The sequence below is a fragment of the Diadema antillarum genome, unplaced genomic scaffold, assembly GCF_040938485.1.
Source record: "Diadema antillarum isolate AM-2024a unplaced genomic scaffold, OU_Dant_1.0 scf00000049, whole genome shotgun sequence".
NCBI lineage: Eukaryota > Metazoa > Echinodermata > Echinoidea > Diadematoida > Diadematidae > Diadema > Diadema antillarum.
The window spans coordinates 934213-952807 of record NW_027270938.1 but is presented as its reverse complement, the minus strand read 5'-3'; positions in this window follow the sequence as shown (position 1 = coordinate 952807).

Sequence of the window (18595 nt, the reverse complement as noted above, 5' to 3'; positions counted from 1 at the left end):
TTTGTGCAAAAATCAGTAGAGTGGTTCCTTAAATTGGCTTGAAGTACAAACTCATAATATTGTATTTTCCCTCATAAGGGTGTGTTTAATAAGAGACGGTAAAAACGTAGAGAAAATGTTAAAAATTTGTACTGTATATGTGCAGGGCTTTTCATTGTGTTGTCCTGTGCACGAAGCACTTCTATGAATAAGTTCACTCCTCTGGTGTAAGTAGAGGGCAGGCGATAAATCAACCTCTTCAAAACTTCAATGGCAACATGCTACGTGTCTTTAATCTAATCGACTCTTTCCTTTCATCCCATAACTTGACTATATATATATATATATATATATATATATATATGCTTGGTTTGTCTCCTTAATTTCAATAACTTACTACAATATTTCATTATTCAGTTACAATTATAATTGTTTTGACGAGTATGTTAACGCAATCACTGGAATCATATATTCGTAATGTTTAATTAGACACTTGACATAATGACACAGTGCCTCATTGGTAAATGTCAATAATTTGGTAATCTATCATCTTAATGATGCTTGAATATAATGCCAGGCATACAAAATGACGGAATGTTTAACTTGTAATCGAGTGTGGGTGATGGAATAAAAATAAGACTTATCAACAACAACAACAACAAAACCCAACACATGTGTGGATTTCATCTGAAGCCTTGCATCATACACATTTAAAACATGCTGGCTTATATAGCACACGCACACACACACATACACACACACACACACACACACAAACACTCCACTACACATTAAAACATTGACACAAAAAAGACACAAATAATTCCCTCACATCATGTGCTCCCAAAAATGAAATTTAGACTCCATGGTGGTTCATTGAATTCATTTATTTCATTCCCAGCAAATGGAAATACTACAAAACATTCACATATTTACAAGTAGATATGATATATCAGTATTAATCAGTATGCATATAACTGGAAATCAACAACACTGTTTCAAACAAAATCAAAATTGAATGTGATTGCACATTACTAAGCATACTATAGACAAGTGTTATTTGTCTTTTGCCCTTCTTTCAAAAAATCATTGTCTGCCTAAAAAACAGTTAAATACACAAGAATCATCACTATTTATGTTCCTATTGCCAAACAGGCTTGCACTTGCATATGGGCAAACATAAAACTGTGGTCCTAAAAACGAGCAACCACTTGAACAATGCCCCAAGTTTATCAACGCCGAAATTTTGGTCAGGTTCTATTTGAGACATCGACACATTCTGCCAAATGCAGTCAAACCTGTCTATAGCGGCCACCCAAGGGAAACAACAAAAGTGGCCGCTATAGACAGGTGGCCCCTATAGACAGGTTGGTGGCCATTTTGAATTTCAATACTTGCATTTTATAACAGCAGAAAATACAGCATGTTATTCAAAACAAAAACAAAAAACAAAAACCAGCCAATAAGTTTGCATGTGCAGCTTTTATGGGGATTTTTGTTGTACAATTTATTTCATTTTATTTTTTGATGAAGATGGATGATGTGCGAAGCTTACATAAACAATAAACAATACCCAGACATGTACCATATTGTCCTTATTCAAAGAGACTTAAACACTAATTAGTTGGCATTTTAGTAAAATCTTATTAACATTTTCGTAAAATCTTATTAAGATTTTATTAAGATTTTATTAGGAGTTGTCTCTGCCTTTGTAGCATCTATTCAGGGCAGCATTACTGAAGCCTAGATCTAATCTAGTCAAATTAGTAGTACGACTACTTTTCGTAGCAAAGAGCTGCTTCAATTTTTGTCGGTGGTGTCTGTGTGATTGTGACTGAGCTAGGACTCGGTAGAATTCACGCAGTGAACTTAAAGACATCGTTTTCATGGCTAATTTAACGGGTCGGCGAAATTTTTGTGGCCGCTGGCCACGTTAAGCAGGTGACCACTATACAAAGGGTCCATAATACAGCAATTTCATGTGGGGGATTTTTCAGTGGCCGCTATACCAGGTGGACTGATTAGCTATTCTTGGAGGTGCCAACTCTGAGCTCAATTCCAAGAGATGAGAAATGATAAGGCCTGAGCTCAGAGTGGCATTCAAGCCGCTTTTTTCTGCTGATCTACTCAGTTCAGCTCTTCATCGCTTTTCTTCAGAGATAATTTACTTAAACGCTGTAAGGAGCTGTAAGGAGCTGTAAGGAGATGGTCTTTTTGTTGGATTCGGGAACCCACAAGGGGAAGGGCAAGAAGTCAAGTAACTATCCCCATGGAAGGGTCCTGCCATAATCCACAAAAGGTACACCCTCTTTTTATAACAAGTCATATAAAAGAAGAAGGTGTTTACCTTGAACCATGATAGGCTCAAGGGGTGTAGAGATCTCAATAGGATCCCCCAAACTAACTTAGGGAAAGACCTGTATTGTTTCTGCGGGAAGCCTGATGATGGTTCCCTTATGATCTAGTGTGACGGCTGCGATGAGTGGTTTCATGGTGCCTGCCTCGGTATCACGGAGGCAGACAGCATGTCCATTGACAAGTATTTTTGCCCCTTCTGTAAGCAGAAGAAATAGTGTTATGACATGAAAAAGAGCAAATAACTATCATATACCTCTTCATCTCGCAGGCCATATGGACCTCCTTGAAGTAATGGAAGATCTCCACGTCTTCGACTCAGAACATCCAACTGCCACTGTGGAGGAGACACAAGAGACAGCCCAACCGGAAAAAGGAGAATCTATGGAAGGACAACAACCTCCACCCCGTCGGTACCTCCCCGAGGGGCTAGGAGGCATACTCACAGGAGGGCTAGAAGACTCAGGTAAGGTCCAGTGGGCCCCAAGCCCCGGCCCCCAGCCCCCATGGGCGGGGAGGTGCCCAAGGGCTAGAAGCCCTCATTAGAGTGACCACAGCTCCAGCCGTAGGTCAGGGCAGGGGCCTGCTAAGGCTTGTCCCAGAACCTGAGCCTCTGCAGGGGTACGATTCCCATTTTCAAACTGTTCGGTTGCATGATACCATGTGGAATCACCCAACTCCGGCAGGGACCCCGACCATCTGGTACACTTAGTGGGGGGAGTTCTCAACTATTGTGATCCAGATACATATCTGGACCCTGACTTTGTGGACTGGGTGGTTACAACACAGGATCAGGACAATGCCTGGAAACTTACCATGAGCATTCACCCAAAGCGTGCCTCTACATATACCGACCAGCACTGGCAGGGCCTACTCCACCACCTCAGCCATCCCTGGGTGATCGGGCTAAGTGATAAAGGTGGTAAAGGTCGTGTTTGGGACAAACGGCATTATTGTATCTATTGTGGGAAAGGTTTCCAAAAACCTTCCTCAGCACTGGGAAGATTGTCACTCAGATGAAGTGGAGGTTTCTAAAATTCTAGCTCTTGAGAAAGGATCAAAACAGAGACCAGAAGAAATTGGAATGCTCAGGAAAGCATGTGATTACGAACACAATAAAATGTGTTTTACAAGGGGAAAGTGATGGGCCTTTGGAGGCCTATAAACTTCCCAATTTTGGGGAGAAATGAATATTGAAGAATTACACATTCTGCGTAGACTGTCATGGCTTGTACAAAAAGTCGTACAAAAAGTCCTCTCTATACAGACATGCAAAGAATTGTGTGAAGAAAGGAATATCACAGAGGAAAAGGCATCGGTGGGCACGGGCAGCCCTGATGCCCATATCAGGCAAAGTATCTAAAAAACTGGAATAAGTCTTCTACACTATGAAAGATGACAAGCACATCTCAATAGCAAAAAATGATTCTCTTATCATTAAGCTTAGGGAACATAACCTTAATCAGGCAGGACATACGAACAATTTCAAACATTATGTATCCAAAAAAATGAGAGGCTGCCCGATTGCTCAAGGTAGCCCACCCATTAGATAGAAGAATTAAGGTCTTCTCTGCACTTAAAGTTACAGGCTTTGATGAAAACACAACAAATTTTAGTAAACCATCCCTCGCAAGGAAACTTGAACATTCACTAAACCGAATGGCTGAAATCTGTGAAGCTGAAGTGCTGAAGAGTGGAAGAGCAAGTTCATCTGGTGGCCAAGAAGAGGGATTCAAAAAATTAATGGCACTTGAATGGGCAACACGAGTCTCTGAACATGCAATTCACCAGGCATCTGACAAAAGATGGCAGAATCCCAAGCAATTGCCAATAATGGGGGTCACTGCCGGATTCACATTCGACAGAGAGCAATGCTCATTGCACATCTTTCTATGGCATTGGCTTTGGGTAGTCTGTAGGATAGGCAGATAGGCAGGCTTGACAGATGGCATAGAGATTATTTGGAAGGAAATCGTACTGAATTTCAGTGAAGAGGAATGGAGAAGATATTTCACAATGGGAAGAGCAACTTTTGAATATACATATAGCAAATCATTTCCAGCCAGCTCTTGAAAAACAGACAATCTATTTTAAGAGGCCAGTCGACTACAGGAGAACGTTAGGCATTGCCATTTGGTGGCTTGCAACTCCACCAGAGCATCGCATCATTGCAACTTTATTCAGAGATGTAATACCAGCACTGCATGCTCTTACAAGAGAAGTGTGCTTTGAAATTGAACAGAGATATGCTGTTGTCACATTTTACTTCGCTAGCATCTGGTCATCGTCTGAGGGAAACAATCGCCGGATTCAAGTGGAGAGGGTTTCCTCAACGTGCAGGTACCATCGCTGGAATTCACTTTCCTGTCATTGCCCCAGTTCACACTCAACAAGAGTACATGAATGACTGACAGCAGTTGGTTGGTCCAAGAATACACGATGCGCATTGTACTTACTCGAAATATAATTTAGCGCAAGCTGTGCGGTGCATAGTTAATATCACGGGCACAGATTGGCATAAAGGTCACTGCACTTACAACTGTAGGTGAGTGCTATCATTATCTATGACTTTCCACAAGCTCTTCCAACTGACCTATGGTGTACATGCAATTGTACAATGCCTCCAAATTTAAGATCATGTACGCACTCGCATCATACAGCTCCATACGGATGGGCTATCGGTCCGGGACATTCAGAAGACGTTAGCAGAAGCTGGCAACATCCACTCCATTGATGGAGTCAGGCATGTGGTGACTCGATAGCCTGGTACAGGGACACTAAAAGATGCTCCGAGAGCTCATCACTCCATCACTCAGCTTGGGCGACTTGGGAGTTCATCCACAAGTGGATGTTAATGGACGATGAAACTACCACATCTGATCTGCAGCAGATACTCCTGATGAAAATGGGCCGGTCAAGCTCACTACCAATTAGGAGAGCAAAGAGGAAGCTAGGTTGGGTGGTGACTGGGACAAAGTACTGTCAACTCATCCAAACAGTCAATAGGATGCAGCAGTTGAAGTACGCCATGTCATGTTTGGCAATGGATAAACAGTTCGATGACGTTACCTTCACCGATGAGTGCACTGTCCAGCTTGACCAGCATGCGACCATCTGCTTTTGCCATACTGTAGATCCCTGTACAGGAGTGAGTACCGACTTGAAGCTCAAGCCTCGGCCAAAGCATCAAATGAAAGTCCATGTTTTGGGTGAAATCTCAAAGCAAGGTTCAACGGAACTGAAAATCTTTGACAGTATCACAAACCAACAGTTTTATCAGTCCCTCCTACGAGAAGGCTTTATAGTTCGTTCATCACATCAAAGAATTCGGAAAGTCATAGGTTTATGCATGACAACAACATCAAGGTAAGTACAATCATACATGTATATATGCAAACTCAGCAATCTACACATTTCATGATCATCGAACTAAGTCATCTCAACAAAACTCAGGAAACTGCAAGTCAAGCCAATGTGGCACTGAATTTATGATAAAGTCAAAGTTTCACACAATCATAACTTGCTTCCATTATTAGATTGCTTTTTTGAAGGCAATGCCTAAAAGCCTCCTCATTCTCCACTTGTAAGGTGTGGGAGACCAAATGGGGGTTCAAGCCTCCAGCCAGTACCTCCTGCAACAAAATTGTTCTTGGGACCTCAGGATCCACCTCCACTCCTTTACTGAATTATCATTATTATCATCATTTTCATTAACAGAATTTTGTCATGAAGTTACAAAAGTTTATCATTTTGTGTGAACATTTGTGATACACCAATCTTTACACTAATTTATGCACACACCGGTTTCTTTCCAAATGAGAGCAAGATCTTAGAGCAGAATCACGACTTTTCCAATGATTCCAAAGTATAATTTTTGATTTGAGACTAGTTTAGTAGATTAGTTTGATACAGCGCTGTTCCAAGATCGTTTGTCACCTCAAGGAATATGTGCGCCCTTCACAGAATGCTGCGCTTCGAATGGAATTCAAAAGGAAACCTGGATAAAAAGGACAGCCTAGTTCTGCTGCGCATAATATCACCACTGTCCTGATTGGTGGTACTGTGGATGCAAACATATTGACTCATGCGGAATGCATGGACTGCTATGCGAAGGCTGCCAAACCTGAAAGATTTTGTGCTGAGGCTGGTAGGTAAGGTCTACATCAATGAGGAGTTAGCACAAAGCCACAACAGAGGTGCTGCAGAAAGTGAACAGAAAAGAACAGTGAAGGAGAGGCTATGTATGGAGATCTCTTTCTGGGTAATTCCAGCTCAGACAGAACTAGTATATCCTGGTAGCACTTCGTCCCTGAGTAACTCAATACCCTGCTATGGGAACACTGAAAGATGCTCAGAGAGCTCATCACTCACTCACCTCGGGCGACTTGGAGTTCATCCACGAGCAGATTGTAATTGGAGATGAAACTACCACATCCGATCTGCAGAAGATACTCTTGACTGAAATGGGCTGGTCAGTCTCATTATCAACGTTCAGGAGAGCAAAGAGGAAGCTAGGTTGGGTGGTGACTGGGGCAAGGTACTGTCAACTCATCCAAACAGTCAATAGGATGAAGCGGTTGGAGTACGCTATGTCATGTTTGACAACGGATGAACAGTTTGATGACATTACCTTCACCAATGAGTGCACTGTCAAGCTTGACCACCACGCGAAAGTCTGCTTTTGCCATGAAAATCCCTGCCACAGGAGTAAATGCTGACAGGAAGCTCAAAGCTTGACCCAAGCATGCAACCAAAGTCCATGTTTGGGATGGAATCTCAAAGCGAGGCTCAACAGAACTGAAAATCTTTGACGCTATCATGGACCAACAGTTTTATCAGTCCCTCCTACAAGAAGGCTTTATAGTTCCGTTCATCTCATCAAAGAATCCTGAAGGTCATTGGTTTATGCATGACAATGACCCCAAGGTAAGTACATTACATAATTATACATGTGTATATGTGAACTCAGCAATCCATACATTTCATGATCATCAAACTAAAGTCATCTCAACAAAACTCAGGAAACTGCAAGTCAAGCCAATTTGGCACTGAATTTATGATAAAATCAAAGTTTCACAAAATCATAACTTGTTTCCATTATTAGATTGCTTTTTTAAAGGCAATGCCTAAAAGCCTATTTTTTTCTGATGTACATTTATAATTGAATTTAATTATTTTATTGTTTAGATTTTTAATTATTCCGTGCTTAGCTCAGTTACTCAATGGTTTGTTTAATTATTTGTTTTTATAACCGTAATGTGCAATATTTCTCAGTATCTGTAAAGCACTATTGATAATTTTAATACATTTACTTTTATTGACGGCTAAGAGGTCAATGGTTGTAACTAATGAAACAAAAAATATATATATCTTTTAATGCATGTACTTTTTGTCGATGATTTTCTTGGTAATCTCTGGGTCTGGGGTCCAAGGTCAAGGATTTGAGACCGGGTTGAAATATTAAGGTTTTATCTGTTTGTACAGGCCCTGTACAGTGTTTCCGTTATATTCATACAGTATTCATTTTGATACCCAATTTCAACTGCATTTGTATATATATATATATATATATATATATATATACTGTATATATATATATATTTTTTTTTTTACAATGTAGTATATGTGTTTTTATTGTAAAATGAACAATTTCAGCTATTGAGCTGCATGTTCTTTTTATTGTCAATAAACCTATGTTGAATTAAATAGAATTGAATTGCATTGAATTAGTGAAAAGCCTCCTCATTCTCCACTCGAAAGGTGTGGGAGACCAAATGGGGGTTCACGCCTTCAGCAAGTACCTCCTGCAACAAAATTGTTCTTGGGACCACAGGATCCACCTCCACTCCTTTAGTGAATTATTATTATTATTATTGTTATCATTAACAAAATTTTGCCATGAAGTTGCAAAAGTACATCATTTTGTGTGAACATTTGTGATACACCAATCTTTATATTATTTATGCACACACAGGCTTCTTTTCACTACAATTGCCACATATCAACTCTTTCAAGTTTTTTTTTTCCCTTCTTCTTGATAGGCCAAATGAGAGCAAGATCTGAGAGCGGAATCATGACTTTTCCAATGATTCCAAAGTATTGTTTTTGATTTGAGACTAGTTTAGTTTAGTAGATTAGTTTGATACATTGCTGTTCCAAGATCGTTTGTGACCTTGAGGAATATGTGCGCCCTTCACAGAATGCTGTGGGTCGGTCAATCTCACTACCAGTTAGGAGAGTAAAGAGGAAGCTAGGTTGGGTGGTGACTGGGGCAAGGTACTGTCAACTCATCCAAACAGTCAATAGGATGAAGCAGTTGGGAGTATGCTATGTCAGGTTTGACAACGAATGAACAGTTTGATGACGTTACCTTCACCGGTGAGTGCATCGTCCAGCTTTACCAGCACACGACCATCTGCTTTCGCCATGTTGTAGATCCCCGTACAGGAGTGACAGCTCAAGCATACAACAAAAGTCCATGTTTGGGATGGAATCTCGAAGCAAGGCTCAACAGAACTAACTAGAACTATCACTCATTGTGATTAATATACCCCCACCCACAACTGAGGAAATTAGCTCAACCAGGATTTTTTTTTTTACTTTTTAATGAAAAAAAAAATTACCAAGGCAATGCACTGTCCAACAGTAAATAAATGTATTGCTCACTGTTAGTCAAATGTCCCACATCTCAAGTCGAGTGCTCAAAAACTGAGTGAGCAAGATAAATAAACTGACGATTTCTATGGTTTTTATTAAAAATTGTATAACCATGGCGCAACACAATGTTGGATATTAACAAAAAAATGAAGTTTTGCACAACTAATCATAGCCATCACATGTGCCAAATTTCAAGCCAAATGCTAACAGGATGAGGGGCTTAGTTGAATTTACAATATTAGTGTATCATTTTCATTCAAAATATACTGTTACCATGGCAACACATTTTCAACACTGACAAAAGAGTTTTTGCGCATCTAGGTAATGTAGAGGTAACATGTGCCAAATATGAAGCCAAAATGCTGTTAACATAGAGAGTTAGGATCTAATCGAAATGTAAGTATGATTTTCATCCAAAATGCACTGTTACCATGGCAACACATTGTTCAACAATGATGCAATACAAAGTTTGCATATCTCTGTACTACAATGGTTGCATGTGCCAAATTTCAAGGCAAATGCTCAAAGACTGAGGGAGTTACCTGAATCCACAATATTTTATGTTGATTTTCATTCAAACTATGCTGTTACCATGGCAACACAATGATCACCAATGACGAAAGGTTAAGTTTGCACATCTACATACCATAGTGGTCAGGTGTGCCAAATTTCAAGCTAAATGCTCTAAGACTGAGGGAGTTGGCGGAATCCACATGCTTTTTGGTGAAAAAAATGTTGTTACCATGGCAACGCATTGTCCAACAATAATGACAGATTAAGTTTGAACATCTATATGCTAAAGTGGTCACTTGTGCCAAATTTCAAGCCAAATGCTCAAAGACTGAGGGAGTTAACTGAATCCAAAATATTTTTGCATGGTTTTCATTCAAAATATACTGTTACCATGGCAACACATTGATCAACAATGACCAAAGACTATGTATGCTCATCTACGTACTATAGTGGTCACATGTGCCAAATTTCAAGCTTAAAGGGATCGTACAGTTTTGGTTGAGACCTAGTTTCAGGTTTCTAACATTTTATGGTGAGATAATCAGAAACCTCTTATGAAATATGAAAGAGCATGTAATTCTATGAGGAATTCAACGTTTATTTGATGAAAATTGGTTTTGAAATGGCTGAGATATCAAAAAAGAGCAATTCCACTAAAGTGTGGGTCCCACACTTTGTCACGATTGCTTTGTTTTACTTTGTTTTGGGATGTTTCAGTCATTCCAAACCCGATTTTCATCAAATAAACTTTGAATTCCTCTTAAAATGGTATGCTCTGTACTATATAATAAGTGTTTTCTTGGTATCTCGCAAAAAGTTAAAAGCCCAATTCTCATCTCCACCAATACTGTGCTATCCCTTTAATGCTCAAAGACTGAGGTAGTTACCTAAATTCACAATATTTTTGTATGCATTTCAGTGAAAAGCTGCTGTTACCATGGCAACCCATTGTTCACCACTGACGAAAGATTAAGTTTGCACATCTATATGCTATAGTGGTTGCATGTGCCAAATTTCAAGCCAAATGCTAAAAAAGTGAGGGATTTAACTGAATCCACAATATTTTTGTATGATTTTCATTCAAAATATGCCATTACCATGGCAACGCATTGATCACCACTGACGAAAGATTACCTTTGCATATCTATGTACCACAGTGGTAATGTGTGCCAAATTTCTAGCTAAACGCTTGAAGACTAAAGAAAGTTAGCTGAATCCACAATATTTTTGTATGTTTTTTGGTTTAAAAAAGCTGTTACCATGGCAATGCATTGTTCATCATTGACAGAAGATTAAGTTTGCACATCTATATATACTATAGTGGTCATGTGTGCCAAATTTCAAGTCAAATGCTGTAAGACTGAGGGAGTTAACTGAATCCACAATATTTTTGTATGACTTTCATTAAAACTATGCTGTTACCATGGCAACACAGATAAAAAATGACGAAAGAGTAAGTATGCACATCTACATACAATAGTGGTCACATAAGCCAATTTTTAAGCCAAATGCTTGAAAACTGAAGGAGTTAGGCTAATCCACACATTTTTGTATGATTGGTAAAAAAAAAATTCTGTTGCCATGGCAACAGATTCATCACCACACACCAAATGTGTTTTGCACAAATATACATTACATTGATCGCATATCCCAACTTCAAACTGAATTGCTACAAAACTAAGAGATTAGAGCAATCCACATTTTGTAAGATTTATATGAAAATCTTCCGTTGCCATGGCAACGCATTATGAAATACTCATGAAAAAGGTCTCTTGCACATCTGCCTGTGATAGCGGTCACACATGCTAAATTTGAAGTTGATTGCTCAAAAAATGAGAAAGTTGTTCGATACACACGTTTTTATGAAAATATGCCGTTGCCATGGCAACGCATTATGTGATACTAATGAAAAAGGTGTCTTGCACATCTACCTTTGATAGCAGTCACACATGCCAAATTTGGGGTCAATTGCTCAAAAAATGAGAGAGGAGTTCAATCCACAACATTTTGCTAGATTTTTTAAAAATTTGCCGTTGCCATGGCAACTCATTATGCAATACTAACGAAAAGCAACTCATTATGCAATACTAACGAAAAAGGTGTCTTGCACATCTCCCTTTGATAGCAGTCATACATGCTAAATTTGGGGTCAATTGCTCAAAAAATGAGAGAGTAGTTCGATCCACAAGTTTTTAACGAAAATATGCCGTTTCCATGGCAACGCATGATGCGATACTACCGAAAAAGGTGTCTTGCACATCTACCTTTGAGAGCGGTCACACATGCCAAATTTGGGGTCAATTGCTCAAAAAATGAGAGAGGAGTTCGACTCACAAGATTTTGCAACGGACCGACCGCCCGACCGACCGGCCACCCGACCGACCGGCCACCCGACCTCAGGATGATTCCTATATACCCCCCTACACACTATGTGTGGGTGGGGGTATAAAAATCTTCGACAGTATCGTAGACCAAGTTTTTATCAGTCCCTCCTACAAGAAGGCTAGTATGAAGTTCCATTCATCACATCGAAGAATCTGGAAGGTCATTGGTTTATGCATGACAATGACTCCAAGGTAAGTGCATTACATAGTCATACATGCATGTGAACTCAGCAATCCACATCTTTTATTATGCATATAAAGTTCTCATGAGCATCAAACTCGGTCATCTCAACAAAACTCAGGAAACTACATGTCAAGCCAATTTGGCCTAGTTTTGTTGTGCTTGATAGCACCAATGTCCTGATTGGTGGTACTGTGGATGCGCACATATTGACTCATGTGGAATACATGGACTGATAACTCGATGGACTTTGTGCTAAGGCTGGTAGGACAGGTCTACACCAACAAGGAGTTTGTGCAAGACAACTAGTGAAACTCATAAACATGCAGTAGGTATTCTGAGGTCAAGGAATGCACCTTCAGGAAGTTAAGAGGCAGAAAAACTCCTACAGAAAATGAATGCAAAAGTTGTTGATCGACACAAAGTCCTCTTTTAAAATGGACATTTAATTGCAAAGACAAATTGACTATGGGAGGAGGTTAGGCAATGCCATTTGGTGGCTTGCAACCCCATCATAATATCGCACTGTTGCAACTTTATTTAGAGTTGCGATACCAACGTTGCGTGTTCTTGCAAGAGAAGTATACTTCGTAATATCAAAGAGATATGCTATTGCCACGTTTTATTTCTCTACCATCTGGCCATCGTTTGGAGGAGATAATTTGACAGGTTTAAAAAAAAGAGGATTTCCCCAATGTGCAGGTGCCATCGATGGTACTCACCTTCCTGTCATTGCCCCAGTTCACACCCCCAAAATACTACCATAACCGGAAGAGATTCAGAATAGATGACAATGACAGTACAACAGGATCGGATATACAATGTAAGGTGGACTTACATTCAGATGGTTCTAGCTACGGAATTTTGCTGGATCCACCTAGAAGTTCGAGCTCAGAGTCGAACAATGATGCACACAGTGAAACAGCACCAGGTACTAAAAAGGCAGCGGGGTCAATGGGGAAGTAAAAATGAATGTTCTGTATGTCTTCTTGACTTTGTCATTGGGAAAAATTTGGATGTAATGCTCATTGAAGAGTTTATTTAAAATGTGTTACAAAAAAGACTATTTATTATTACTAGTATTCTGCTGAGAAATGTTGATCTCAACATGCACCTTTGAAAAGACTGTGCATGTATCGGATATTTTGAACTTTCCTTGGACATGGAGATGATGGTCCACATTGCAAGAGAGACTAATCGCTATGCTGGACAGTTTTTATAGTTGTATCTGCTGATGATGTAGCAGAATGGGTAAGGGATCATCTCCATTCTCAATTCAATAAGTGGCCAGCATGTGGAATCACCACAGGATCATGATCAACATGGTGCTGATACAAAAGACACATTTGGCTGATTACTGGATAACTGTGACAAGCCAAGCAAATCATGTTCCAACTTGATTATGTCTTACTGGTTCTACTTCCTCATCAACAGAATGCTACATTTACATGCAAACAACAATATCAAAGAAGTGCCATGAACAGGAAAGTTTTGACCCTTGGCACCAGGGTCAAAACTGACGACAGCAACATTCGACGACAACTCTATCACTTTCTCTGTTTGGTACTGCTATTCTTGTACTTCTACTTCTACATTGTGCTATTTGTTCCAAAGGATCAACGGTTTGTGGTGCATGACATCAGGTGCGTGACATCTAGTGATGATCTTGGGGACTGCTGTACACTCTCAGGAGAGAGTAACTGCACCCAGAAGAGTGTGTCGTGGCCTTTTCATCTTATCATTGTATACACTGAGCAAAGAGTACACTCATCCTCCACAATATTTTCAATCTCACAAGAGATCCCTGCTCTCAGAAGAGGGTAATCCTTACCTACAAAGGAGTGGCTTTATCCATCAATTCTCAATTTCACTTTCAATAAGAATCTAGGAACAATCAGAATATTGCACAAGAGATGCATGAAAAAGACCAAACTTATATCAATTCTGCATATTCTCAAGAAAGAGAATTCCCTAGAAAGAGGAAAAAAGGGAATGTGTAAGTGCAGAGCTGCTGAAATTGAATCTGGTAATTTAGTGTTTTAAATGTGTGTGGCATACATAGAAGAAAAAGAGGAAAGAGTCAAATAAAGGAGCGATTAGAAAGAGATTTATAGTGAATGTGCAAGTGAAGAGTTGCTGAAATTGAATCTGGTGATCTTGTATTTTGAACGTGTGTGACATTTTAAACATGTGGAACATTTTTCATTGATAATATCATGTGATATGAGCAGCCACAAGAGAGACGACGAACACTGGGGCTCGGTGACCTGCTCCCGCACCAGCAAGGGGTAGACGATTTGTCAAAAAATTTTGACTTTCTCAAATATCAGGTGTCTTAACTAAAGAAAAAACTATCTTCATGAACATGAACAATACAGCCGACGAAACTGTCTGAGATATCACGGCATCAAGAAGGAGGGAGAAAATACTGACAAACTTGTCTGTGACATAGTGCGTGATCATCTGGACATTAAAATATCTCCCTGCAACATTGATCACACCGAGTATCGGGAATCCCAGCGACACTGGAAAGGAGAAAAGCTTCATTGTGAAGTTTGCTATCCTACCTACACAACACAACACAACACTACACAACACAACACAACACAACACAACATGAAGCAGGTGTACCAGCTGAGCTCAAAATTGAAAGGGTACGACAGTGCTCATCAAAGAGGATCTTTCACAAGAGCATCAAGCACTGCTATATGCTGCCAGGAAATGCTTGGCCATAGCCTGGACTTGGACACAAGATGGGAAAATCTTTGCAGTCTCATCTAGAGAAAGGAAGAAGATTGTCATACGAAACCACAATGACATCAATCGACTTGGCTAATCATCACTGAGAAGAATGGCTACATAATATTCCTTGATTTATACATGTGATTATGACTGTTCGTTTTATGGGTATTGTATGCCACAAATTGGTAAGAAATAATCAAAATTCTTTATCGTGTGTGCGATGTTCAACACGGTGCCATCTAAAGAAAACAGATGATGTTTAACAAAAAAGAAAAGAAAAAGACTTTGCAAAAACAAAGGAAAATCAAAAGACAGTGAAGGACAATTTAAAGAAAGTGAAGAATGTTTTGAAGAAAGCATAAGATGCTACACAGAAATCCAACCCTGCTCTGGTTAATGAGCAGTTAACTGACCCAAATTACAAGCCTGAAGCACTTTTCCTCAAGTTCCATTTGCCCATATTTAAAGAAACAAGTAAGCTAAGTTATTCCTTTAACGGCGCAAGTCCCGAAAAGGGGTTTACACTCGCTTGTCTTCTGCCTTTGGGGTGCCCGGCGCCAGTCAGGCCAGACATCAGGCAGTATATGGCAAAGGGCGCCGCTGGAAACATGAACAAGTGATTTCCTTTGATGGTTCACAACGGCAGAAACGCCTTTGTAAGCTTAACATTGCGCGTGGGAAAGCTTAGCAGTTAACGTGAGAAAGTATCATTCTGTATGTGGATTTCATGGAGATAACATCAATTTTGGGCTCTCGCTTAAATCATTGGTAAACTAGCGAAGATCATGCAGGAATATTGTCTGCTGTTTCATTAATCATCGTTTTAGTATATGTGACCCTGCACCTCAAAACAAACAAAAAGTCGCCAGACATTAATTTTTAGATAAGACCATATTCTGAAAGAGCAGACTTTAAGCTTTAAAATGATGTATAACTCAATCAAATGGACTCTCCTAACCTATCTAAATATTGGAAAGAAAGCACGAACCCAGAAAAAGTGTGAACTGAGAAAAGAGGCTCCGAAGTACAGTGTCTATTCAAGCGCTTAATCTTTACCAAACCGTGCTGGCTGTGCGATGAATGGGACAAAAAACAGGAAGTTAACCACCAGAGTAACAACAATGAAGGGATTATCAAATTAAACTGAAATTAAGCATGCCGTATCAACACATTCTGTCCATAATAAATACCAACTTTCAAAGCAGTAGCACTATCCTTTCAAAAGTTATTAGAGTTGAAAGTGAAGAGTGTGGACAAGGTTTTTCAGAAATGAAAAAGGGATTCTAAAGACACACCTAATCACACTATTCTACCAAAAATGTTAGAAATAAACTGCTAAAATAACACACTTTCCTGCCCGTTTTATGATACCAAATTTTGGCATAATGTAAAAGAAGACCCGCTCTTTCAGAAAATATGAAAAAGTCAAGTTCGGCTAGGTTGACCCATTTCACTTATTTTCAGTCCTCACGCAAAATCAGTGTGTGCGACTTTATGTTCGTTTTGAGGTGCACGGTCACATATGAGCACTACGACTTTCATTATCCCTCCGGAATATTGGGTACCATTCTAGTATAGATCTGTTCTTTCGGATACAAAATTGTTGACTCTTGTTACCATCAGAGGCAGTGGATTTTACAAGATGCCAAAACATAGGCCAAAACGTTCACAGTAGAAAACCTCACGGGCTGCAGCATCAACCAGCGCTCCTCCGGCACCGACATGAGCAAGGAGGATTGCTTGGAGTGCTCCCGAACCGAGTACACGCAGGCAAGGAACAACTACTCCCCCTCCAGCGGCCTCGCGATCCGTGGGGTCAGCGGCGCGAAGCCCAGCAGACGAACATAGTACCAGCCAGGGCCCCGGCGCAAGTACCATTGTTAGGCAGACGGACTACAGGGAGCAGACGGAGGACCGTGCTACGGGGGAGGCGGCTGGGAGAGCTCATGTGACGGCCCAGCCTGAGCAGGATATGGGTGATGCGGTCGGCGATAACGGCAAGTACCGAAATGAAGGGCTACTAGTGCCTTGGCCTACAGCAACTGTGCATAATGTTAATGAAATGCCTGTGGTTGAGAACGAGGTACAGGGTCAGTTGTTAGACAGTAGATTCCTGAAGCCTCCCCTGATGGCGACATCTAGGGAAGAGCTAGGTTCAACGGTCCCCATGTCAAAGAAAAGATATGGAAGGGTGAGTTTGTAGATCTTAGTTGTTACTCAAGAATGCCCCGATTCAAAGTGATCAAACCCCTGTGGTTTTGAACATCAAGCTCTACACTACAACTACAGCCGCGGGGCAAAGTCCCGTGAATTACTTCTATAGAGCAGTGGACTAGTGCTTTTCTTGTCTACGCCTCTATGTATACCGAGAGACATGTTTCCCGAGAGTGCACTGTACTGCAGTACAACTGTCGGCCTTTTTTAAAAAACAGAAGTAGGGCTAGAACTTGGAAGAAAAATTGCACTTGAGACAAATGTCAGATCTCAGTCTACTACCATTTATCAACTGGTAAGCACATAATGTGACAGGCATTTTAGCTTTAAGCTCATGATGTGCATTAATGTATATGATTACTCTCATTCCTTCTGCTCTTGCTCTCATCCTCCAGACTTTCTGCCTTATATTTCTCTTCCCCTTCCGACTACAGTAACCCTTTGTTCATCCACTATAACATTACCTTATCTTCTCTCACATCTGATGTGAGACTACCGGTACCTGATTTCAATTCCATTCTGACCACAGCCACTTCTGTTCAATAGTACACTATACAAATGTATGTAACACTGGAATAAAGCCAGGTTGGTATATGCAGCCACTGAGTGAACGTCTCTTGTCAGTACTGTGTGCTTATCATTGAGATATGATGCATCACGCTTTAACCCGGGGTACAGTACCCCGGAGTACCACGTTGTGTAGCGCCACCTCACATCCACTCAAGGACAGCCGCAGAGAAATGCATGCACTGTGTGTGCGTGTACATCGTCATTCCCATGCTACTGCATGTTATACATGCTTGTACTATGCATGCATGGCACGCTGTGCTTCAGTACAGTGCAGTGCAGTGCAGTGGCTAGCGCGCGCTAGCTCCAGCACCAAAATAATTTCCCATTTTTGCAACACAGGGTACAACCTTTTAAAAAAATAATAATAATTGAACAAAATGGCTGATTTTTATTTGGTACCCCGGGATACCATTTATGTCATCATATGTCCAACTTCTACTCATATTTCAGATTGTTCGCTATGATAACTTACTCCACTTGTACTAGTTTTGCGTCTGCACAGTGCACATGACACATTGTGAATGCATCTTCATTTCATGGATTGATGCACTCCATGCATTGTGCTAATGGCATCAAACACCACCAGGGTAAGAAAAAAGTCAAGTGCTATCAGTAGTTGCAAGAGTACAGGGTAGTACATGATTGCATCTGGTTCTGTGCTGGCTATCCTCTCTAATCAAGTCAACAATTTGCAGAATAAATTTGTGTGTGCATGCAAAAAACAAAACAAAACAAAACAAAACAGCATGTCTCTCAAATTTTGCTCATCTGAGTAGGCATCTCCTGCACTGTAGAAGTTGAGATAAAATTCTCTTCCTACACAACTAGAGCAGCCACTTGGTTGTCATGGTGATAAAAGCAAATTCAAGTTTGATTCCAGGCACTAATGTTTGATCTGAGGCACTTATGTTTGAATTAAAAGACTTATGTTTGACTAATACTTTGACTTTGAACCATACATAGACTTATGTTTAATTCATGGCATCCCTGTTTGATTTTT